The 25,355-nt window shown below is 52.8% G+C and overlaps 1 long non-coding RNA gene across 2 annotated transcripts; it reads left to right on the top strand.

Annotated features, from left to right (window-relative positions):
• On the top strand, window positions 1-19,501 carry LOC308176486. 2 transcript variants are annotated; one of them, XR_013938277.1, is made up of 3 exons: window positions 1-429; window positions 17,439-17,604; window positions 18,638-19,501. It is a non-coding gene; the product is annotated as an uncharacterized lncRNA (long non-coding RNA). The 2 variants fall into 2 exon arrangements; XR_013938278.1 differs by lacking the exon at window positions 1-429 and adding an exon at window positions 508-735.
• Window positions 19,502-25,355: the final 5,854 nt, after the last annotated feature.

Below are 25,355 nucleotides of genomic sequence, written 5' to 3'. Positions count from 1 at the left end.
CCCCCCCAAATTCCCACCGTCACCATCACCCCCCCACCACCACCACCAAGAGCCTCCTCTGCTGGAAACCACGGGGGGGAGTGGGAAGGGCCCCACGCGTGTCGCGGGGAAAGGGGCCGGGACGCGGCAGGCCGGGCCCGCGGGGGCAGCGCGCAACTTCCGCGGGGCGCGCAGGGAAGCGGCGGCCGCTCCCCGGGGGCTCGGCGCAGCGCGGAGCTTCACCCACTTTAAACCCCCTCTTCGTGCGCTCTTTTAAGCTCGGCGGGCCCGGGCAGGATGTTTATACTGCGCAATGTAAACACGGGCTCGGGGGTGCTTTAATAAAAAGAAATCGGCGAAAAGTCCCCGCTGCCGCGCGAAATGCCCTTCCCTGCCTCCGCCGCCGGTCCCGGGATGGGAAAGGGCTTCGGCCCCCTCGCCCTCTCCGAGGTTTCTTTAGGGCTGGGTTGTTTGGGGTTGTTTTTCTCTCTTTTTTTTTTTTTTTGGGGGGGGGGGGATGTTGTGTATAAATCTGTGCTGAACGTTTGCTGTTGAATGCCAGGAGCCTGATGCTCAGCTCCGTCGGATGCCACAGGCACACACACACATGCGAGGGGTGGGGGGGGGGTGGAGGGGAAGGAGAATGGGAAGGAATAGTCCTCAGCCCCCCTTTTCTCCTCCTACCCCTTCCAAAAAAAAAAAAAAAAGCTCCTGTGAGCATCTTCCCATCGGGAGAGCTGTCACTCGCTCATCAAGGTAAGTCCCTTTAAAGCTTTGTCACCTTCTTGCTCGTGGAAATCTGCGCTCCGGGGGGGTGCCGGGCGGGTGGGGGGCACGGCTGCAGGAATCCGGGCTTTGCCGGCTGCTGGCTAGGAGCGGAGCAGATGTGCTGGCTGCTGCGGCGTTCTCGCTCTCAAGATTGGGGAAAGGAAGAGAGAAAGGAAGGAAAAAAAAAAAAAAAAGAAAAAAGAAAAAAGAAAAAACTGCCCCCCCCCCCTTGCAGGCCGCACCGCAGGGCTGTGGGTCTGCCCCGCTACAGCCTGCGCAGTGAGAGAGGGGATCCCCCAAAACCCCCGTCCTCCAGATTCGCTTTTAACGTGTTTTTTTTTTTTTATGATAATTTAATACCTTTTAAAGGAAAGATAGATACCGATCGGGTTTCCAAACTCCCTTCGCGTTATTCGCGGGCAGTTGTTAGCAGCCTCCAGGGCGCCTGTCACATCTGTGATACAATCAAGAGGGATTTAACATCAGGGGCTTTTTTTTTTTTCCTTAAAAAAAAAAAAACCCTCTCTCCTTCCCCTTCTCATCGTCTGCCCCCTCTCCGCCAAATAAATCCTCCTGTTCCCGGGGCAAACGAGGAGCTCTGGGGATGGAGACGGGCAGGGCGAGCCCTCAGAGCGCCGTGCGGGGCAAACCCCGAGCCTGGGGCGGACGGGGGGGGGGGGGGACAAGAGATGCCCGTGTTGGGGGGCAAGGGGGGGCTGCTATTGCTGGAGCTTTTCGCTGCAGGCAGAGGACAGGAGGCTGCTCCGACTGCCCGGGCCGGCCGTGGCCGCTGCTCCCTTCCCGGCCGGGGCTCGGAGCTCGGCAGCTACCCGGGGGGGGTTTGGGGGGGCTGGGGGGCACAGCACAGACTCTGAGCTTCGCTCCGCATCGAATGCCGCCCCCCAGGCCTCCCAGAAAGGGGGTTCTTTGCTATACAAAGCTCTGCGACTGAATTCCCCCCCATCCGCCCCCCAAAACACCCGGGGATGGAGGTCGGAAAACGGCACAAAGAGCTCGCGTAAAGCCCAGCACCGCCGCAGGCAGCGTTTCCACTCGGAAATAAACATCTCCGAGCAAGAATCTCCCCGTGGAAATCAAACCACCCCCCTCCAGACAAGCCCAGTCCCCGCACAAACGCCCTTTCCCCCCTCGCCCCATCTTTTCGGAGTGTGAAGATTTGATTTCCGATGTATTTATTAGGGCCAGCAAGCATTAAAATGGAAATATATTGCCCCCGGTTTTATAGGCCTCGCAGTGGGAATAGCAGAAAATTCGGAGCGTTTTATAAGGTAAACCGAGCCCGTGCATTGGGGAAAGGAGAAATTTGGGGAGGAGAAGCCGGGCCGTGCTGTGCCTGGGGGCTGTACGACCCTCGGCAGCGCTTGGGGGGATAACGGGGACAGGAACACGGCCTGGGGGGGGGCGACGGTGACACTTTATTGCTTATAAACCCCCTCGCAGGTCCCAGCGGCACTTTCAGATTCCGGATCTGCCTCGGACGGCCTTTGCGGAGCCGCAGAGCCGGGCTGGAGCCAGCCCCGCAGCAAAGCGGGACGCGCTTTTGCTCTTGTTTGCTCTTCTTTCGGGGGTTTTAATCGGGCCCGCCCCCCCAAGCCCTCGCCCCGGGGGGAGGGGGGGGGGAGCGAGCAGGAAAAAAAAAAAAAAAAAAAAAAGCTCATCAGGAGCAATTAGCCCTGCGCTAATCCCGGCACCGTTTGGGGCCCGTTTTGCCCGGCACGGCCCCGCCACCCCCCCGGCCCCCGTCCCGGCCCCGCTGCGCTTCCCAAACGGCCCCATCCCTCCCCCGGGCCGCAAGCCGGCCGTGTTTTGTGTAAAAATAGACAAATCCGAGCTTTCTTCCTTTTCCTGCGCCGAAGGTATTTTTACTAGCTAATTGCTTAAGTGAAGTCAACTTTGCGAGCAGGCCGTGTGTAATCCGAGGCTGGAAATGTATATAGGTGGTATTGTTAGAGGCGGGCTGGGTGCTGCTCCGAGAGGGGCCGGGGTGTTCCTGCGAGCCCGGACCACCCAGGGCGAGGGGAGTGACCGGCCCGTGTCCCCCTCCCCGCTGCCCCTGCTTTGCATTTCCCCCTCCCGGAGGACCCCCCCCCCCCCCCCCGCTTTCCTCGGCACCGGCCCTTTCCCTCGGCTGCTTTTTCAGCCATCCATCCCCGTGGCCGCCGGCCCCGAGCCGGCTGCAAATTGATCCCTAAACGTTTATTTAAGGTCGAGGGGCTGCGCCCGAGAGCGGGGCCGGAGGCAGGGCAGGGGGCTGGGGAGCGGAGCCCGGCTGCGGAGTCACTGCGGAGTCACTGCGGAGCCGCCCGCAGACAGCGGAGCGCCTTTCCCCGGCCCCGGGGGCTGCTGCTGGCGGCTTGGCAGCACGGGGGGGGGGCGAGACAGGTTTATTCGGCCCGCTACGGAGTGGGTAGCAGGGCCCCAGCCTGGTGAAACCCCCCTTTCCTTAAAATCGAGCCAAGTGCCCCCCTCGTCCGCTTCCCTCCCGGCTGCACCTGGGTGCAAAACGCCCCCTCCCCAGCCGTTCCTGCGGGGTGGGGGGCCCGGCACACGGCAGCACTTCGCCCCACGCGTGTCCTTGTACGCAGCTCGTGTCCCGATCCCGGGAACCCTCAGCCCGGCCTCCGGGACCTAGAGGAGTTTTTGGGAAGGAAAAAGCCGAAATCGGGAGCGGGTGCAATGCGAAGCTGCCGGAGCGCCTAAGCCGGCTGCGGGGAGGTGCGGGCTGTCTGTCAGCCGCCGTGTGTCGGGCAGAAGTTCAGGCTTTGGTCAGAAAGGAAAAAAAGGAAAACCTCACACTTTTCTCTCCCCCTCTTTGTCTCTCTTTTCCCCCCCTCTGCCCCGTCCTCAGCCTGCCCCCCCCAACCCCCAACCCCCCCCCCAAAAAAGCCCACATTTTCCATGACGTCCTTCGATGAAATATTGCAGCACAGGAATTTACAGCCCTCTTCAGCGCAGGATTTTTTTCGTTTTCTGGCAGCACCCACTCCCCGCGATGCAAATCGCTTCCAGCGATAGTAAGCTCCGAGCGCTACCACTTAGACACAATCGCTTCCCACAGAGATCTTTAAAATATCTCCGGGTATTTATATCCCTGCTCAGGGACGGATAGCTAGAATACTTTCCCGGAGGGATGCTTTGTGGCTGGCTGGGGCTCAGAGCTGAGCACCAGGGCACCGAGACAACCGGCGGGGCTGAGCCGAGCTGAGCTGGGACCCGGCTCGCTGCAGCGGGTGATGCTCCCGGACATCCCCGCTAAAAGAGTTCGCCCTAAAGGCGGCCCGCAGTGTAAATCCAGGTGTAAATCCGGGCTGGCATTATCGTTGAGGCTTTCTCTCACACAGTTTCCCTGCAGGGTTTTCTTCCAGTGACTCCAATCGGAGCTGAACTGGAGGTCCAGGAGGTGCGGCGGGGGCTCAGAGTGGGTCTTTGGGGGGGAGAGGTGGGGACATCAGCCATCCCCGATAGAAACTGAGCTGCTCTGAACGACGGGCTACAGCAGAAAACGTTTGAGAATTATCCCCCCTCGCAGCCTTTCCCCGGGCACCCAGCCGCACTGTGGCCGAGAGCCGCCCGGGGGGCAGATAAACAGGGACCCCCCCGCAGCCCCCTCCGTGTCAACGCTTCCCCAGCTCGCCCCGAGCCCCGGGAGCCCAGAGCAAGGGTCGGATACAAAAGGGCCGAGGGTTAAAAGGATCCGAACAACCCCCCCCGACGGGAAGGCATCCCGCTTCTCCCAGCTCCTGCTCAGAGCGGTGTGGCACGCAGACAAAACTCAGCTCTTGGGTAGCCATTTCCAGCTTTTCTAGCCCCAAAGTCCGGCGGTTGAGGGGCAAAATGGGGACGTCGATGCCTGCGAAACATTTCGTTCCTCCGAGCCTTTCTTTTGGGGCAGGGAATCGCCTCCGTTCCCCCTGCCCCGACGGGTCCCGGAGCGAAACGCGCGGCCGGGTGGAATTGGGGAAGTCCCCTCGGACCGGGGACGGCGAGGGGCTTCCCTGGGACCGGCCACCCCGCAAGCCTCAGCCTTATTTCCAGGCTTATTCACCTCGATTCGTTGTTTCCTTCCCGACCCGAAAGTAAAATCCCCGACGAAACGGCCCGTCGAGCCGCAGCCCCTTCTAGCACAGGGCAGGCGAGGGCCATCGGCCCCCTCGACGGGCTCGTTTCGGGGTTCCCTACAAAACTCATCTGCATGGGGTGTCACAACGGAATAGCCAAAATAGAGGGGAAAAGGGATTTTTTTCTTGCACGGGTGCGAAACGCCACGGGGACGGTGTAATGCCAGCCTAAAAACCAGCCAAGCAGGCGGCTTCGTGTCCTCCTAAACAGTACGGGGAGAGGAGGAAAATAAATGGGGTATGGGAGGGGGGTGGCTTTGCTGTCCCTCGGTGCTCGGTGCCAGGGGACAGCGAGGACACCGGGCTCCGAGGGAGGAAAAAACCCGGGGGGGACCCGCACGGTGCCGGGGCCGTGCAGCCTCCCCGGTGCTGCGGGAGGGGTCCTCGGGGGGAGAACGGCTTTTTGGGGAAGCATCACCCGGCTGTGGGGGGACAGGGGGTGACAACCCCAGGACAAGTGTCCCCAGCGTCGGGGTGGAAAATAAAACCCACGCTGAGCCCTGTAAATCAGGCGGTGCCCCCTCCCGGGGAGAGGGGTGAGGGCTCGGGGCCGTCGCCGTATGCCATGTGTCGTGTCACCTGTCGTGACGAGAGGGGCGACAGGGGTACAGGGATCCGCCAGGCCATCCGGCAAGGCGACCCACGCAGGACACGGAGGTCCCCCGTGGGGGATGCGGCAAGAAGAGCGGCTTCCAGGGAAGGATGCTGAAGGAGAGGCGAGGCCTGTGCCGGGCTCCCTGGGGACCTGGTCGTTTGGGGAAAGCCCCAGGCGGGGCTCGGCGTGCCGGGAGCCCCCCCGTGTGCCAGAGGGGCTTCGTCCCTTTGTCCCCTGCCCGTGGGGTCCTGCCTTGCCCTGCCCGGGGACCGGCCAGACCTGCCGCCACCTGCCAAAACTAAAGTCGGGGCATCCCTGGGGGCTGCGGGGGGAACAAGAACGCCCTCGGGCCAGGGAGAGGTTTAGGGTTAGGGTTAGGGTTAGTGTTAGGGTTAGGATCCCCAGGGCATGGGGGGCGCAGGGGGCGGGCGGAGGTGGCCCGGGCAGGCAGAGGCCGGCGGGGCTTTGCAGGGCGGTCGGGCTACAGCCTGTGTCCGAGGGGGGAACCGCCAAGGGTTTTTAACCTCGATCCTATAATGTATCTCGCACCTCAACCCGTTTTCATCCCCCCACTCCAGAGCCCAAAGGGGAATGTGTTTTCGGGACTGTTGTTCATAAACAAGGAGGAAAAACCCCGCTGGAAACCATTGCGGCTCCCTGCTCGTTTGGCCACTCTTTGTCAAGAGGTGCGGAGGGCTTTCCTGGGGTAAAAAAAAAAAAAAAAAAAAAAAAACTATTTTCCTGGATTCTTCTTTCAACTATTTAATTCCCAATTAACGATGTATAGCTTAATTGCGGGACCCCGGCAGCTCTATAATGCACCAGCGGGCTCTGGAGCCACGTTACGGGATGCTGCAGATTCGCGCCCCCTTCTTTGCTTTACGATTATCAGCGCAGAGATAAAAAACGCTAAAAATTGGTTAATCACCTTTCCCACTTCATTAGAAAAAGAGAAGAACGAGTCGTAAAACGACCCCTTTTACACGGCTGGTCCCCCAGCTAAATATTATCAGCGTTTTTTTTTATTTGAGGGGTGGGAGGGAGGCTTTCAAAAATATTCTGCGGGGAACAGCGAGCTCGGTTGGCATCCTCGGGAAAGGTGCTCAGTGAATGCCTGAAGCACCCGACCCTAGGTGGAAAGGCTTTCCGGAGCACTGAGGATTATGCCCTGCAGTTACACGGCTTCTGCAGCAAAGCAGCTGCTTTTTGTGAGAATCAGGCTGATAATGGGGACGGGCGCATCCATCGGCTGTTTTTTGGGGAAGAGGTTGTGCGTGGGTGAAAGTCGGGGAAGGAAAGGGGAAGAATCTCTGGAAAAAAAAATCAAAAACCAAAACCAAAAAACCAACACCACTGCGCAGATCTAGCCACAAATTCGAGCAACGAACCCATGCGTTATTTTGTTTTTCCTGTTTTCAAAATCGCCCGCTGAACCGTGAAACGTCGCAGCACGTTTTGCAGAACACCCTCAGCTCCGCGCTCTTACTCTCCCTTAAATTCCAGTTCTTAAAACGTGCAAAAGCATTTTGCATCTAACCCCGGTAAAATCGGTGAAAGAGGGAGCTTCTGCCTTCCTTTTCCAGATAGAGGCGTCCAGTGCCTTTCTCCAGCAGATTTTGGGGGGCTACCTGCTGGGAGACGCTGCCGCAGGGCCAAGTTACCATGTAAAAATTCTCCTTACAGGATTATTCGTTTCCCCTCTGGAAACGACCTAAGTGGGAAGCTCAGAGCCCCGCGGGGGCTTCTCCCAGGCGGAGACCCCCGGGCTTAGGGATTTTGCTCCCACCCCAGCGAAGGGCGAGGAGCTCCCGTGGGTGGGGGCCGGGGGAGCCCCGGGTGCCCTGGCCGGGAGCAGCCCCGGGCCCCCCGTGTCCCTCCACGCGTGGGACGGGGAGAGCAGCCAGCGGGGCCGTCGGGGCACGGTGCTGAGCCCTTAAATCGCATCGAAATCTGCCGTCCGTGGAGCCCTGGTTTGGGGGGACGGAGCGGGTCCGACCCGCGGGGGCGTCCAAACGCCCCCCATTGATGCTAAGCCGCGGGGACGAGCAGAGATGCGGGTGTGCGGGGGAATTAGCGCTCGCACCTCGGGAGCGCCTTTCCCTGCCTTTCCCTTCCCTTCCTTCCCTTTCCCTTCCCGGGAACAGGGAACCGGGCTGCAGCCGGAGGGGGCCGGGGGCCGAACTGGTCATAGGTGGGGAGAGAAAGGGTCCTGGGGGAGAGGAGAGGGGGAGAGGCAGGGTGAGGAGGGAGAAAGACGGGAAAGGCAGAGAGACATGTGGAAAGGGCTAGGGCAAGGCAGGGAAAGGGAGAGAAAGGGAATGAAAGAGAGAGACAGAAAGGCAAAGAAAGAGAAAGAAAGAAAGAGAGAAAGAGAGAAAGAGAGAAAGAGAAAGAAAAGAGAGAGAGAGAAAGAGAAAGAGAGAAAGAGAGAGAAAGAGAGAAAGAGAGAAAGAGAGAAAGAAAGAGAAAGAAAAGAGAGAAAGGGAGAGAAAGAGAGAGGGAAAGAAAGAGAAAGAAAGAAAGAAAGAAAGAAAGAAAGAAAGAAAGAAAGAAAGAAAGAAAGAAAGAAAGAAAGAAAGAAAGAAAGAAAGAAAGAAAGAAAGAAAGAAAGAAAGAAAGAAAGAAAGAAAGAAAGAAAGAAAGAAAGAAAAGAAAGAGAGAGAAAAAAAGAAAAGAAAGACAGGGAGAAAAAAAAGAAGGAAAGAGATAAAGAAAGAAAAGAAAGATAGAAGGAAAAAGAAAGAGAAAAAGGAAATAAGAGAAAATAAGAAAGAAAGAAGGAAAGAAATAAAATATAGAGCGGGAAAACAAAGCAAGATAAAGAAATAACCACCACTGTAAAGAAACTAGAGACAATAAGGAAAATAAACAAAGAAAACAGAAAAAGAAATTCAGACAAGGAAATGAAGATAAACAGAACGAGAAGAAGAGACGGTGAAAGAAAGAAACGGAAACAGAGAGGGAAAAAAGGGAAAACAAACAAATAAGAAAAATAACGAGAAAGAGAAAAAATAGAGTAAAAGAACGAAAATGGGAAGAAGGAAGGAAAGAAAAAAAGGATAAGAAAACGAGAAAATGAGAGAAAAAGTAAAAATAAATGGAGAAAAGGAGGTAGAGGAAGAGAGAAAAAGAAAGAAAGCGAGACGGAAAACAAGAGAAGGAAAGAGGGGAAGGGACAAGGGTGTCCCGCCGGGCACGCACACGGCGGCGTTTCCCTGGCCCGGGGGGGACAGAACAGCCCCGGCCTCGGGGCTTCGGCTGCTTTTTTTTGGCTGCTCGGTGCTTTTTGGCCTCGCTCATCTCCTCCCGGAGCGGGGACGCGAAGGGGACCCCGGCCCCAGCCCCGCTCCGCGCAAGTTGCGCGCCCCGCTCCGCGCCCGCTCCGCGCCGCCGGTGCCCGCGCCGAGAGCGGCGGGAGCGGCTCCTCGTTTACTTCCCCGGCTTAGTAGGTGGCCGTGTATATTTTTGTTGAAGTAGTGTTTATGTTAATGAAAAAGGCTGAGATTACAAACAGACCACTGAATGCCCGGGATGTTGCTGCCGGATTGGTCTAAGCTGTGTACTTTAAACCTAATCAGTTTCTGGGAGCAAATATGATTTTTTTTTCCTTTTTTTTTTTTTTTTTTTTCCTTTTTAGTAGAAACACATTTGGGATGTTCGGGGAGCCCCGTGCCACCCCTGCCCCTTCCCCTCCGCTTTCGGAGCTGTGTTTCCCGGCGCGGCGGGGACGGAGCAGGGCTGCAGGGAGAAGCATCAAAGCAGCTCGCAGAGAATTAGCCGTAAAAACAACGAAAACGAGCCCTCGGCTCCTGGAGGCGGGCAGGGGAAGGGGGGGCTCAGCTCGTCCTCCCCGAGCCCCCCCCTGAGCCCGCAGAGGGGTTTCTGCGTCCCGCTCGCAAACGGGTGCACATCCCTAAAACCTCGGCTGTGCGGGCTGGGGCATTGTCGGGGGTTTTCCTTGCCGGGTGGAGCTCAGAAAAACCTGAAATCTGTTCCAAAAAATCCCCGGTAATTTGCCATTCAGAATAGCTAAAAATATATAAATTTAAAAATATAATATAATGTATTATAATATAACACAATACAATAGAGTACAATACAATACTGTGCAATACGTATGATACATATATATATAATTCCAGTCTTTTTTTTTTTTGTGCAAAGTGAGCAGTAATCAAGTAATCAATTGCATAAAAATAAAAATAATTTTATTTTTTTTACATGTTTTAGGGAGGGAGAGAGCAGTGACTTTGATTTCAGAGGCTGAATTTTGGGGTCCATTCGATTCTGGTTTTCTTAGGAAAAAGATGTCTCCAAAATTATCCCTGGCACCCCCCCGTTTCTACCCAGCCTTTATTTGTGCGCTTGAACTGTTGCTAGCGATAGTTAAAAAATCGGATTTTGACAGCCTTTCTTCTGCCGGTCGACAATTTGCCAGCTTGCAGGGATGCACCCTGGGTCCCAGCGAGAGGGTTTCTTTCCTCCCCCCCCCCCCCCCGGGAGCTTGGCGAGCAAACGTGCTCGCAGCTTTGGCATCTCCCTCCTTTTCAACACTTTCCTTTTGTGGGCAAAAGCTCTCAGCCGAGCAGCCTCTCCGGCACAGCCAGGCAAACCTGGAGGATTTGTACGCTCGGATGTTTTACTACTGTTATGATTCCTCATTGACCGAAGTACAAAGAAAATCGCCGCGCAAACAAGTTGCCCCCTGAAGGGGGACGTGAGCAAAATTTGGGGCGAGTGAAACTTTAGCAGGGAAGGGATGTAAGGAAGCGAGGAAAAACGTGAAAACCCTGCCCCAAGGTTTCCCCAAGCAATGGCAGCTTCACTGTAGAGCTTCAGGGGGAAGATTTTTCTCCTTGTTTTGAGTGGCCGAGGAGAGCCCCCAAAACAGCTTTTTCTCCCTCAAAATATCTGGGGGGGAATCAAACCATTTCCTGGTGGAAAGGGGACATTCCCAGCACGGGGCTTAGCACAGAGCCAGGGGTGTTCCTTTGTTCTCTCCTGGCACCTGGAATTAACCTTTTTTTCCATGATGCTTTTCTTTCTTTCTTTTTTTTTGGGAGGGGGGAAATAATTTTTCCCTGGCGACATCAAGCAATGCAGCGGAGGGCTTATCAAGGCAAAATAAATAAATAAATAAAAGAGTACAGCAGATGGCTTTGGAGAAAACATCACCAAAATTACACCAGAGCTGTTAGGGCCAGGTAGGCCCTGTGGAGGTGCCTGGGGTGGGGGCAGCAAGGTGGGGGGCCTTGGGGTCCCCAAGGCGCTGGGTGCTGCGCTGGCCCCTGTGCCCCTCGGTGCACGCAGCCCCGCGTAGGGACCAGCCACAGGATGTCCCCTGCCCCTGCACACCCACGTGCAGATGTGTTCTCAGGGATGCACGCACACGTGCACACACGTACCCATACACACACGTACCCACAACACACGCACAACCCCTCCAAACCCCGCGGTTGAGCGCGCCGCTCTCCTGCAGCCCTAATGATGCTGCAGACCAGCTATGCGGTGTGAGGCGAAAGCAGATGAAAGTGATGTCACATTAATGTCAGCTCACAACTCGAGCCCACACAGCCTTGATTGCTCTTATTAATCTTGCCAATTTGTCTGTCAGCACTTGGCTAATCCCTAAATAGCCTCCCAACAGGTGCTTTATGCTTCCGCCACATCCCCGCTCCCCGGCACCCCCCCCCGGGAGCCCCGCTCGCCCTCCCCGGTGACACCGGCTTTCTCCTGTCCATCTGGGAGCGGCTCCTTCCCCCGGGAGGGCTGCAGGGGAGAGAGGCGACTTTGCAGATGTTGTTTAGTCTGTCCAGAGGGCTCGGAGCTGTGGGCTTCCCAAAAGGAAGGGAGGAGATCCTGGAGAAGCCGGGGGGGTGCCGGGGGGACATTACCTGGTGGTAACTGGGGGCGAACCAGCCCCTAGCATGGGGGTCAGCCCCACGTTGCTGTCAGAAAACATGTTTTCGGCACCCACTGCCACGATTGCTCCATGATAAGAAGTTGTGTTGTTTTCGTTTGTCGCGGCTTTGGTGGTTTTATTGAGAGGGGAGTGAAGATTAAAACGAAAGGTCCAAACTGGAGCTGCAGTGGAAAAGCCACATTACACCCTAAGAGTTTTATCCTGCAATTAAGCGGAGGGTCAAACATTTTCTTTCCTATGCTATCAGAAAATCCACTGGTTTATTACAGTGTATATTTAGCCAGAAGTACCCGCGGAGTATTGAGAGGAAGACTGAAATTATTGTGCTGCAAGGCTCCAGCTTCCTTGCACTGCTATTTAGTACAGTAGCCTTAAACACTGGTTTTGTGTGCAGGAAACCCTACTGACTACTAGAGCGGAGTCCGAGCTGCTTTCCTCTCTCCACAATAAAAAAAAAATAAAAAGTTTTATTTTTATTTGGCAGCTCAGCTGCATGAGAGGGTTCACACGCAGCCTGCAAGCCCTGTGCACCGCCGTGCTCTCCTCCCCGTTTCACCTGGGAGATGCTCTCCGCTGGAGGAAGTGCTGCCAGAGCCGGCGGAGCAGGCTCCCCTCTTACATCCGAAGTTGGCTCAGGTTATTTCCAACCCTGCGCTCCACACAGCAGGAAGGAAGAGCTTTCGGGAGCATCTTCAGCCATTTCTCCAAGAGCCTGGTCCAAAGTGGTCACCAAGGGAAGCAGATCCACTAATTGAGCTCAGGGCTGGTCACTGTTAACCCTTGGGTGCTTCGGATCAGATCCTAAAAGCTCTCGAAAAGTCCCATACATGACTGCAAGTTCTTTCACTCCATCCTGACCTGGATTTATTATCGGCAGACAGATAGATTTTTTTTTTCTTTCTCCCCAAGCCATTTATTTCCACCAATAAGACTATCCATCACGGGGCGCTGGAACCGACCTACGATCCGAGGATATTCTTAGATACGCAGCATGTCAGGAAACGGCTAGCAGCCCCACTTGTTGCAAATATTTGGACGACCGAGAGGTAGGAAGGATTGTCCAAATGTTTACTGAAGGCTGTTGATAGCCTAAGGATTTATAACTGGCGTATAATGTCTGCCCCCACACAGCTCCTCTAGCAGGTGCATCCAGTTTCAGCGTGACACATGGTATGTGTGCGCTCTGGGAAAGGGGATGCAGGAGAAAGCAGCTTCGCAGCTCTCACCTCCCTTTTCCCATCTCCATTAAGGTTTGGAGGCCAGGGAGAGGCAAGATGGGAGCCCAGGATCAACTCCAGTGCTGCAGAGCCCTGACAGCAATTCAAAGCACCACTATAATTTAAAGACAAAACGCAAGCATTGAGTGTGTTTAGTTAGAATTTCCTAAGTGAAACCAAGGCTCTGAATTATTGGGGCCCATTGGTATGTTCCCTGTCGCAGTCCTTCAGTGCTGTGGTAGAGGGAATTCATGACATCGTGCTAGTAATTGTTCTTGCCATTTCACTTCCTAATTTCCACCACCTGGACTGGATCTCTTTTGTTTCACAATAAGCCCTAATTACGGCTGCGGACACCTCAGGAGTGCTAACAGATTGGCTTTAACTGCTGCTGGTGTCCAAGCAGCTACAGCTTTTCGGTGGCTTTCAGGACCCTGCTGGAAAAGCCCTGGTGCCTGCAGCCTGGTAGCCTCTAACCACCCTTCCCTCCCAGCCCAAAAAGCACATCGGAGACAGACCAGGCTGTCTGCCTAGAGCTGGAAATATAGCCAAGGAAAGTTTCAGTGCCTTGCCCAAGGCCATCTGGTGATACAATGGCAGGGAGAGAAAGGTCAGCCCCATCACCTTGACACCCTGTCCTGTATAACCTATAACCTGTATAATGCCACTGCCTCAGCATTGATCCATGGGATCCAGAGAGACCTCATAGGGCTCCCAACCAACCTCTGCTCACAGCAGGTCCATTGCCAATGTGAGGTCGAGTCAGACGTGGCTTTGTTTAACTGAGCCTGGAAAACCTCCAAGGACATAGTCCGACAAGCACAAATACGGGGAGCTCAGGCAGCAGAAGCTGTCGGTGCCCCCGTGTCCATCCCACCAGGCTCTGAAGCTCTGCTGTCAGAGCAGCCGCTACAGCTGCAAGCATTCCTGCTACCACATTATTGGGAATCATATGAAACGGGAGAAATGAGCACGGAGCTGAGTCACTCACGTCTGCTAATCGCCTTTCCCTCAACTATTTAGTAAATTTGACTATGCTAGGAACATGAACGCATGCATTTAGCATGCTGCAGATGCCCAGACAAAGTGCTTTTCTTAGTAACGAGCAGCAATTGTATCTGCTGCAGAAAAGCCTTTAATTCATTACAGCCCCGGACCAGCAGAGTTTGCTGACTGCTCAGACGGGGAGCACAATGGCCTTATTGTTTCGCCAAGGGGAAGATTTCCTAGTTGTACGCTGTTGCATAAACTGCATGTTTGCTATTTGTTACCTGATTCATTTCAGTGAGTTTCCTTAGGTAGGTTTAAGACCGTTTGCAGCAGTGAGGGGAACTCTTGTGGCCAGGTTATCAGCGTTACCTCTGCTGGGCTTGTTGGAAAAGAAGGAAGAGGACCTGGTGTTCTCCAGGGGAGCAGAAATTGTGTAATAAGATATATGGGGAAAAAAAAGTTGGAAGTGCTCAAATTCCAAAGTCATCTGCTGTGCTCAGCGAAGGATTTTTTTTTATGTATTGAAAGAATTCAGCCCTGGTTTTGATGTCACATTCCCAGTGTGACCTTGAACATGGAGTCGTAACTCAGACTAATCCAGACTCTTCTGTCCTCAAACCTATTTCTCAACAATCACCCAACAGGGTGGAAATGTGTTTCCTAGACAAGGATCTTGAGCCATCAACTGGCTCCAGGCCGAAGGCACCGGGGGAAGAACCAGCCACATCTGGGAAAGTGTCTGGCTGATGGCTCCAGGATCTCACTGGGGCTGGTGGCACCTGGACCGGGTTTCTCAGGAACTTGCACCAAAGGGGGGTAGCTGCAACCTCAAACCTTCCCAGCAGAACAGAGGACCTGCTGCAGGTCTATTCTCCAGCCTGTGTCCAGCAGTTTTAGGAGAGGAAGGCCATGGACTTTGGAGTCTGCTTTGCCCTTTTTGCATTCACTGCGTTCCTCTCAGCTGGCCCTAAGCAGCTTCACTTGGTGTTTGCTGATTTAGGTAGGGGTCTGCTCTCCTTGGCGGGGTGATTAATCCATTTTCAAAGCCCTGACCCTCCCCAGGCCCCAAACAGGGATTTTAAGCATCCCAGATGGGTTCTTCTCACTCGGAAGTGTTGTTGCTGCTTTTTGTCTCACCTTTTCTGCTGAAGCCCAACCAGGAGGAGGTTGCAAAACCAGGAGGATTTGAGCCAGGCTTAACCGAAGCAGAAATAAATTAGCTCAATCCCTGGTATGTTCCAGTGTGTTCGGGCTTGGAGGCTGTGAGCGATGGCTTGTGGTCCAGACCAGCATGGTGCTTTTAGCTATATATAATTAGATGTTTTTCTAAAGCAAACCATTACTGACAGATTGAAAGGGTTTTATTCCGCAGGATTTTTCCTGCCTCGCCTGCCAGGGAACACGCAGGCCTCATTCAAACTCCGCTTCCTTGGTGTAAATCACGGCGTGGGGCCACCTTATCTCCAGCAGAGAGCCAGTGCAGGAATGCTGCACTGCTCAGCCCTCGGGCCACCCACCCCTGATCCCAGGCTCTAGCATCTGCTCCAGACCCAAGCCCTGACCCCTCAGAGACATGTTTTTCGCAAGGTCAGGAGGTTGGGTGGTAAAAGGGGAGTGGGGAATAGCAGAGAGACGGTGGAGGCTGGCTCTGCAAAGAGATTTCAGGGGGATGTTTACACTGGCCATTAAGTGCAGACTCGGAGCCTGTTCTCCTCTCCAGACTCGCCACCCATCTGCACTGCTTGCATGCAAGCACATCAGGCACAAAGCTTCAAAGCCCTCTGGATGAGGGTGGCCCATGCACGCTCTGCACCCTTGCTCTTCGGGCATGCAATTTGGGCCCAGCAGAGCAAGGCAGGGCCAGGCGAGGCAGCCAGCCCCGCTAGCCATCACCTTATCCCTGGGTCCTTCGTAGGGTGACAAGGTTTTTAGCATGGCTAAAAAAATACAAACAGAAAAGCCATACGAAATGGGGAAACGCAGGAGAAACGGCTCTGTCAGAGAGAAGGAGATGGATGTCCCTCTCATCTGGGTGGAGACACAGCTCTGCATAGTGCTTTCACCCAGCACAGAGCATTTCTTTTCTTTTGGTGTTGTGTTGTGGTGATTCACCGCATCCTAGCTTGTCAGCAGAAAGGATTAAAGAGGATACTATTGCACCGAACGGACAGCCAGGGTCCATTTCGTACGCATTGAGGAAGCCTTCTCCCCTGCATGGAGATTGTCCTTTGGAATTAGGGAAAAAAGTTATTTTAGGCGAAGTCGCTCTCTAACATTTCTGTCTGCATCTGTTTGGAAGGAGCAAGTAACTGGCTTCATCCATGAAATAGCTGCAGAAGGGGTTTCTGAGCACGGTCTGTCCTGTGTCTGACGAGGCTACTTGTATGTGCATCACACCAGGACGCATTTCAATAAAGAGGGAATGTTCCAAGCAAAATTCTGATTTTCTTAAACTGCTAAACTGAAAACGGGTCATTACTTTTTGCACAGCCACTTGTGTATAAATCTTTCCCAAGTGAAGAGGAAAATGTCACTTCCTTTCCTATCAGGGCTGGTCTCGACATAGGAGATGGAGACTCTGGGCCATTGTCCAGTGAAATAAGGTTTCATTGTCCAACAGAGTGGGTTGCACAGTGAATTCTTCCCTAACTACTCATTAAAGCGAGCTACCCTAACTCCTACTGAGCCTTCGGAGTGAGTGGCTCATTTTCAGGACTGAATTACTAAGCCTGCTGTCCGGGAAGCCAGCCCTGTCCATTGCTCAGCCCAGGCTGCACCTCCCCGGGGCTGGGCGCCATCCCCAGCAGTCCCATCCCTACCCAAGCGAGCAGCCTCGGGGCCAAGCCACCCACCACAGCGTCCCTGAAAGCAGTTCCCATTTCAGCCCTCGCTTTCCCCCGTGACAGCGCATGGGAGTCTCCCTCCCTCTCTCCCTCCCTCCGCCCTCCCCGGCGGTGCAGCTGCTCGGCTCTGCGAGGGAAAGGCTCCCAGATGTGCTCGGGAGGGAGCGGGCAGAGCCCTGAATTCCACTCCGTGCCGGGCGGACTCTTTGTATATTTTGTTTTAAGGAGAAAATATGCATCAAGTCCTTGGAGAAAGGCTGGGGACCAGGCACGTCCCTGTGAGCACACCAACCACGGGGCAAGCCATCCGCCCTTGGCTTTCCTCTGCCTGCAGGATGGCAGCTCTCAGCATCACCGGCAGCTGAAATCCATCTGCATCACCCAGCAGGTCCCTAAACCCTTCCCTAGAGATGAGTCGAGGCACCCAGACCCTCAGAGAAACTGGGAACTTCCACAAAAGTCAGCATGCCCTACGGCACCTGAACACCAATGTTTGAAATTTGGGGTATTTTTGGCTCATGAAGCACATGCCACATCAGATCAATAAATACTCACACACTGGTAAGGGCTTTATGGATTTGGTTTCCTTGCACTTCAAGCACGTTTAGCTGTGGCACTTGGTAGCTCCATGATTATTGCGTGAGACAATACGTTTATGAAGTGTTGGCCTTTACTTAGTTAATCATTTCATTGATGTGTAATATAAAAATAGTATGAAACTAATTGTTTCTATGGAAACAGGAACCCAGCAAATTATTTCATATCACAGCTTGGCAAAAGAAAAAGAAGAAACTGCTGTAATTGTTCCCATTAACGAAAAGCGAAGGATTCATGCTCAATCTCTGCTACACTCTGCTTCACTTCTGCTGTGAATTAGGGGACGAGAAGTCAGCACAGAACCACATAAAAAAGCACTGAAACAAGCTGCGCTTTATTGAGTATTTGTAGTTCTGCCACCAAAACAATTTCCCTTCTGCTTTATAGGTTTCTGGCCAGCAACTCCAGCGACTGCCACGGCCACGCTGCTCATTTGGGGATGTCGTGCACCAGGCTTCAATCGGGTGCCAGCCGTGTGGGGTGGAGGCATCCCACCCTGACCCTGCTGCAGGACCGGGCTGCGGGTGGAGACAGGACAGCCCTCACCCCCTGGGTGAGTGCCTGGAAGGTGTAGGAAAAGCCAGTTTTTGGAGCAAGTGATGGGGGCAGCCCGCCTCGATGTGGGCTGCACTGCAAGTCAGCCTGCGTGTGCCCCAGATGACCCAAAACTCATATTTATGGAGGTTTTCCCCTCTTCTATTAGGGCGTATTGATGACAGTCAGCTCTAGAGTTTTGTTGCTTTAGGTAGTCCCCAGTGACATGGCACTAAAGGAAAACTTGACTTTTCCTGTTCCCCAAAGCTCCCACCATCCTGAGATTTCCTCATCCTGGCAGCTCCCAGCAAGATGCCTCATGGTCCAGATGTCATGGACCATCACTTGCACGACCAGCCCACCTGGTTTTAGTAGGATTAATGCCTCAACAACGCCATGGGGTGGCCCGGCTGTGCACTTTCTGGAGGTGTGAGCCTCCCGTGCATCCTCCCGTCCCCAGGGTGAGGCCACCTTCACCATCCCCACGTTTACCCCAGGGCTCTGCCCCCAAACCCAGCCCCACCGTGCACAGTGATACAAGAGAACTGGCAGCACAAAGCCCGCCCTGATTTCCAGCCCCATGGCCACCCAACCCTATCGTCTTCTCTAGAAGAACTGGGCGACACAGACCTGCTGTGCCCCAGGGTACCGCTAATTACCGCTAATTGCCCCACTTTGCTATCTCGCCAGCCTCACCGTGAGCAGGGCTGATAGGATATCAGCAAGATAAGGAGCACAGGTAACGGGGCTGCAGTGGGGTTATCTCTGCTGGAGGAGCTCCTCTGGGGACACCACGGCCCTACAGCTGTGCAGGGGGGAGCAGGGACTGGCATGATCCTCTGAGTTTTTTGGGAAATGCTACAGGGGGGTTGCTGGCTGCATGTGCAGGCACTAGCAAAGCAAGCTGGCATTCATTTCATAGTAATTCCTTTAAATTTACTTAGCATGCAGTTTATTCGTTTGAGTTGTTTTTGCTGTTGTTAATTTAACACTGTGGAAATGAAGGCTTCATCATTTTTTCTTTTTTTTTTTTTTCTTTTTTTCCCCCACAGAGAAATAAACTCTGTTCTTTGACCAAATGCTGTATCTCTCCGATCGTTTATTTCTCACCATCTCTGCTGGCCTACTTGCAGTAGTTCAGCTCCTAGACTGGCCTCAGCACTACGTAGGAATTATTATTAGCACCTGCTTGCCAAAGAGGACACTTGGAGAAGGTGCCATCGTGGTCTGGAAATACTTTTGCGATTAAATACTTGACAATTTTGCAGAGAAATCTTGTGTAGGAAATGTATGTCACACCACCTGTGTTGTCTCCACAGCATGTACAACACATCACACCTGGCAGGTACAGCACACTGGTACGTGATGCCACATCAATACCTACAATTTATCTTGTGCTCGTGTGTCTCAGTGCTTGCTGATGCTACGAAAACCTCGCTGCTGCATTTCCTAGATAAATCAGCAGAGTCAGGTGCATATACAGCTCATGCACGGCTGTCAGCAGCAGCTGGGCACATCACGCACCTTGCACATCCTCTGGGTGCTCTCACCTGCACCATGGAATATTTTCCATGTCCATCTCCACGTGGAAGAGCAACACAGGAGACTCACGAAGACGGGTAGGCAGGCAGACAGAGCACTTTCTTCTTCAAGGTACCTCCATCATCTGCTTTTCCTTTCACTCTGCGGAGTCCAGTCCGCTTTCACTTTGGTTCAAGTTACCAGAGTTTCTCAGCCTGTTACAATAAAGCTCATAACAGAGTCTGTGGCCAGCTCTTTCTTTGATAATTCCTTTCCCCCATTTGTTTATCTCAAGTACTGAGCTTTGTTCCAGGCCCAAAACCAAAAGCCTTTCTACCCTGTTCTCTTCTTGACTTGTTGCAGATGTAACGAAATAAATCTTTAGAAAGAACAAACCTTCACTTCCTCTCTCCCGTCTGATGCAGTCACAAACCCCAGGAAAGAAAAATAAATCACAACGTGAGCTCGCCCGCTCTCGGAGGATACCACATCTCCTCCCGTAGGCCACCGTTCAAACCAGGTGCATCCATCCCTTGGAGAAGTCAGACAGCCTAGCATCAGGCATCGAACCAGCCCCAAAAACAAAGCCACGTGCACTGCCAGGCACCCGTCCCACCAGCTTTCCACGTTACTTATCCCCTCCGTGGTCTGATAGTGGGGCAAAGACCTGGGAACCATGAAATCCCTAGTTTGAGCATGGCCAAAGCCAATGGTGGGTAAAAACTTGCTGTGATTGGGGCTGATGTGATGCTCAGCACTGGTCGTGAGTGTGGCCACGACGCCACTGAGGTCCTGGGGCTTGTCCCTTGGGCACAGAAGGCAACGTGCTTCACTAGCCAGCCACACAGCCCCACTGGCTCTGCCCCTCTCATCTCCCCTGACACCCACCTAATGCATTTCAAACCATCACCGGAAAAATCAGCTGTATGATGTGTTTGTTTTTCTAAATGGCCCATGGCAAAGAGGTAGAAATACACCTCCAAACAGTGTTCCTGCCTGTCCTGTAGGAAGTCTGCATAAAGCTGTGTTGATCGTCAATTAGCCACTACAAGAAGGTCCCTAAATGTGACCAGGTTCCAGTGGCTGTCTTCACTTGACACAGGTCTACGTTAAAGACAGAGGGGCTTTAAGTCAGGGAATGCAAACTGTATAAAAGGGATAACCTGGATTTACATCAGGCAGCACTAGACTGTCATTTCTATTCCTTCAAGGATATTCATAGGGAGATGTACAGAACCATGAGCTGTGCTGAAATCAGAAGACGTTTGGGCTACCCTTCTGTCCCCAGACTCCTTTAGTCTGGATGAACTGAGGTTTTTCTCCTCTTCATCTTCCTTTTTTTTTTTTTTTTTTAAACAAGAGATCTTTGCAGCTTTGAAACAACCCGTACAGTTAGCGTTGAAGAAAGTGTAATTAGACACTTTGAGAACTGGAAGAAATTAACTCCAACCACAGACCGTCACTCAGACCATTATTTAATTATTCTTTCCAAATGTGCAAAGTACTTAGTTTTAGAATAACAGGAAAGAAGCCTAACTCCTCACTGGGAGCGAAGGCTCTGGCCGGGGACACGTGCACGGAAAGCCACCAGCTTTCCCAGCCAGGGGACATCGATGGGGACTGACCCTCTCGGCCAGGTCCGTGAGGGATGCGATTGCCATCCCACAGCCCCGTGATGCTTGCACGGCTGGAACGGAGTCAACGGGAGCGCCCAGCCCGAGGTGCAACGGGCAGCAGGAGAGAAGATCGCCTTCAGTTTCCAACATGCCAAGGAAACCGCTGAGAAATTGCTGTTTTCCTTCTTCTACAGCACCGGGCAGAGCCGTCGGCTCACCCTGCACTGGAGAAGCCCAGCTAGAAAGAGATTATTGTGATTTCTGCCTGTTTCTTTCCCAACTACAAAAGGCCCCATTCATCCGGGCTAATTTTGACGGGAGAGCAAGGGGTATCAGTAGCATGAACTGTATCTGAGCGTCTCAACCACATTTCAGCAAGCCACGCTTGTTGGCCAGTGAAGCCCGGTGAAATGGATATCCTTGCGTTTGAAACATTTAGTGGATCGTTTCTCTGCTTCTAAACAGAGGTATCTTTTCTGGCCGTAGCAAGTTTGAAAAGCCCTGACGAAGCAGGGACGGCCGTTTTCATGGTAAAAACAAGAGGCCATTCAAAAGGTGGGGAAAAGGCAGTCCTGGTGGTAGATCCATCCTTCTGCTGCTGCAGTCAATGCACCTACATTCATTCACCCAAACACGCCACATATGTGCAATGAGGCCATGTCCAGAACAGTGAATCTCTGCCTTATTTCAAAGGGCTGAACAAAAATATATTTTTTTTTTCTTAAAAAAAAAGAATACGTGATGCTTGATTTGCTTAACCACTAGTTTTTGTGGAGCACAACTGGGACTGCCTGTGTGTGTGGGAAGAGCTACAACATAATTGCTTTCAGCAGAATATCACTGCAGTCTATAATTAAAATATACGAGGTTGCCAGTTTCAAAATTTTTAAGTGATTTCATCTGTATTTGGGTGATCACATCTCTCCGAGTGGCTCATTTAAAATGATACTTCCAGTTTTCAGTGCACAAAATGGTTGCCGGGTGAAAAACAGTTTTGCCCTCTCCTTCTTGCCAGTCTCCTAGAAAACACCTAACGTGGGCTGGGAGGCAGAGCTCACACCTCGCAAGCACATCCGAGGACCAGGGAAATCCTGGGGGAAAGCTGCTCGTGAAGTGCTGCTCCAGAGATGGAGCAGAAGGTGTCGAGAAAGAAGAAAAAAAAAAAAAAAAGGAAAAAAATGACTAACAGAAAAATCTGGCACCTCCTAAATCAGAGTGACAATTTCAGCACTGTGTTTACACAGGGCAGTAAAATAAATTGCCTGAGACTGATTGTACCCACATGCCACTCGCCAGGCAACAGGGATGTCCCCTGGTATCAGAAAACAAACTTGAGGGCACACGTATCAGCGGCGATCCTCACTCCTGTGACGGCATCAGGGCCAGCACTGCTTCATCCCCAGCATAAATAGGTGGAAACAGCAGTGGAAGAGGGACCTGCCACTCCTCCCTGCCACAAGGACCACGGACAAATGAGTGATGTGCATTCAGGGTATCCTCAAGCTTTGATAAAATAAGCCTGCATGCTCATGAGCCCTCGTGGTCCCATTCGGTTTGCAGCCACGACCTTCCCCGAGCCCCAGGCAGAAGGGAAGGGACCTGTCTGCATCCTCTCTGCAGCAGGAGTAACGGCAGGGGGGTGTGCGCTGTCCCCTGCCTGGCTGCAGAGGAACAAGGGCTGGTCCTTGGCCAGGCTGGGGAAGCATAGAGTGAGCAATGTGGACACTAAGTTACCCTGCTTTTTTTAAAAAAAAAAAAATATATATATATATACACACCCTTGCTTTTAAATATATATATATATATTAAAAAAAAAAAAAAGGAGACAAACCACCTGGAGGAGAGTTTTGAGCAAGAGAAGACACTACAAGCACGCTGATTGCAACACGCCTTCAGGACATCCTGATGCCACAGATATACCCAGAATAAATTCTGCCCATATTTGGGTCACTTTGGGGCTTTTGGATGCAAAGCATCTCGACGCCACGGCTCTCAGCAGAGCGACAAACCAGCTGGAGATGAGCACGGCTCCCTCCGACACGCCAAGGCCGGCCGTGCCCTGCCCCAGGCAGCAGAGGTGCAGGCTCACGGCTGCCCAAGGTATGCACGACACGCAGAGGTTTTGATCAAAACGAGTCATGTAGGAAGGCGAAGACGATAGCATCACCGTTATAATTGTAATGAGTCACAAATGCTATTTTGATGGCTCCCTTTGAAAGGAGTACCCAAAACCCAAGCGATTTAATTAAAGATCTCCGAGGCTTTGTAATCAGCACGGCCACAAATGAAGGCACATCTACTTTCATGTGGCAGAATACATGAGTAGTTTTCCCATTAAAATTAAAAAAAAAAAAAAAAGGAAGAGAAAACAAAGAGAGAAAAAAAAAGAGAGAGAAAAAGACATTTTAAAGGGTTTTGTTTGTAACAACACCAGAACATGACATGAAGGACCCATGTCCCCCATGTGATAGAAGGACTGTGATTAGCTCAGATAAAGCACAGAGCGCTCTTTTTTTTTTTCCTTTTTACAGTTCACGAATACATGCATTACCTCACACGTCAGCTTAACACTGAGCACATCTGCAAGGAGTTCTCAGGCAAATGCATTTGGGAACACGAAAAGGAAGCGACTCCCTGAGAGCCGCAGATGCTGTCAGGTAGTGAGCAGTGCAGTCCCTGACACCTCCCTGCCTCCATCCCTGCACCAGCGACGGGGCTAGCAACTTGCTCAGCAGTAGCCGGTGCTGAAGAAGAGTGGGATGAAGGCAAGGCAGCTCTACCACAGCCCCAGGGTTGTGTGTTGGTGGCAGAGCACCCTGAGGTGCGGTTTGGAGGGGGGGGGTACATTTGTGAACGCATCACAGACAGAAATTTCAGTGGATTAGACAAAGAGGTGAGAATAATCCAGGATTAATCCAGGCAGAAATGTAATAATTAATAATCCGACCCACTCACTGAGGCACAAATGAATCCCCAAAGCCTTTCCCTCTGCAAACCAAACGCCATCTCCTTGCACGGGGTGTCTGCGCTCAGCCAGCTCAGTTTCAGAAGCCTTTTCTGAATTTTTTTTTCGGAACCAACGCCTAAAGGCTGGATGCAGAAGCAGCCTTTGAGGCCGCTGAGATGTTTAAACCAAAGGAATAGGATGGGTCGCTCAGCAAAACAGTTTGTCTTCTTGGCAAGCAAGCGCTGAGCATGGAGCAAGTGAACATTTTTTGACCTAAGCGCGCACGGGGCTGTGACCACCTGGGACTGATCTGCTTGGAGGAGCAGGAAACACCCTGCGGCTTGACCCGATAGAAATAGCTACTGTTTCCTTTGCATCCCATGGCTGCTGTGCCTGTGAGGTGCACACTATCCCTGCGTGCATCCAACATTCGCTGAAAAACATCAGGGAAATGGCGGGAGGGCAGATTAATCCCGCTTGCGCTGAAGAAGCCCATGATTAATGCAACTTGGATGGTGTTGGAGGAAGGGGGATGGCTTAAAAAGATGGAAGGAAGTCTGTGGCTGTCCTTAGTCGATACTATATATGGTATTTGGTCAGTTCTGCTTTAGAAGCTGTAGCCAGAATCACATTTTTATTGTATTTCTTTTTAAAGCAGAAAAAAAAAAAAGGTCAAATAACTTCACCGAGCTCAAAGAGCCCGTGGTGATGGATTGCGCTGCGGTGGCAGCTGCTAAGCTTCCAGCCCTGCCGGGGGGCACCACGCCCCCCCCTGCCCCCTGCCGGACCAGCCAGCCCTTAGCCCGGGTGGCCCATCTCCCTTGGGACCCTTTTCCCTAATTTTGACCCCTGTGGACAGGCTCGGTGGAAGTGTGCTGGGTTTGACCATAAAACCTCGGGATGGGAGCTGTAGGGTTTGCAGGAGACAGCTTTGAGCTGGCAGGAGGGAGGAAGGAAAGGGGTTTCTTCTGCTGTTGTCGATGCCTGTCACTATGGCATGGGTGACATCAGGACAGTGGCAGCGCTAGAGGCTGTACGGGCAGTGATTGATGCTGTTCTGGCTGCCCAAGGGTGCTGCTCACGGGCAGTGAGATAGCTGATGGCCACGGATGGATGGGGACACGTGGGACAGCACAGCTCAGGCAGACAGCAAGGAGACAGTCTCTGCCTACCTGGGAGAAGTCCCAGCGGATCACAGCTCCTTCCCTGTCCCATCTCACTACCGAGAAAGCCAGAAGCTCACTGCGACTTACCTCCAGTGCTCCTTCAGCCTGCACAATAGCTCCGGTTTATCTACCAGGATGGGGCTTTGCTAGAAGGACAGGTCCAACATTTATTCCCACTACAAACCTGCCATGCTAGCTGGCTGATTTCTCAGGGCACACACTATTTTCTTGTCCCAAGTCCTCTCCAACAGCCCTGGCTTAGGCTCCAGAGCATCCGGGGTCTGTGCTTTTTGCAGAGCCTGACAGCCCCTTCACACTCTGATCCAAGCGGCACTGATAACCAGGGCTGCTGAAAGCGCAGGAACATCCCCCCTTCCCTCCACTCCCCTTTTACATCTGCTCTACATTTGCATCTCAGAAATTAGAGAACTTAGTTATGCGGAATTACATAGCTCGGGCTGGAGTATGGAACTGATTGGGTATTCAAGCTAAATAAGACGAGTTTAAAGATCTTTCCAGG

The sequence above is a fragment of the Anser brachyrhynchus genome (genome assembly GCF_964034855.1).
Source record: "Anser brachyrhynchus genome assembly, chromosome: 12".
Classification (NCBI taxonomy): Eukaryota; Metazoa; Chordata; class Aves; order Anseriformes; family Anatidae; genus Anser; species Anser brachyrhynchus.
This window is presented reverse-complemented; position numbering and strand designations above follow the sequence as displayed.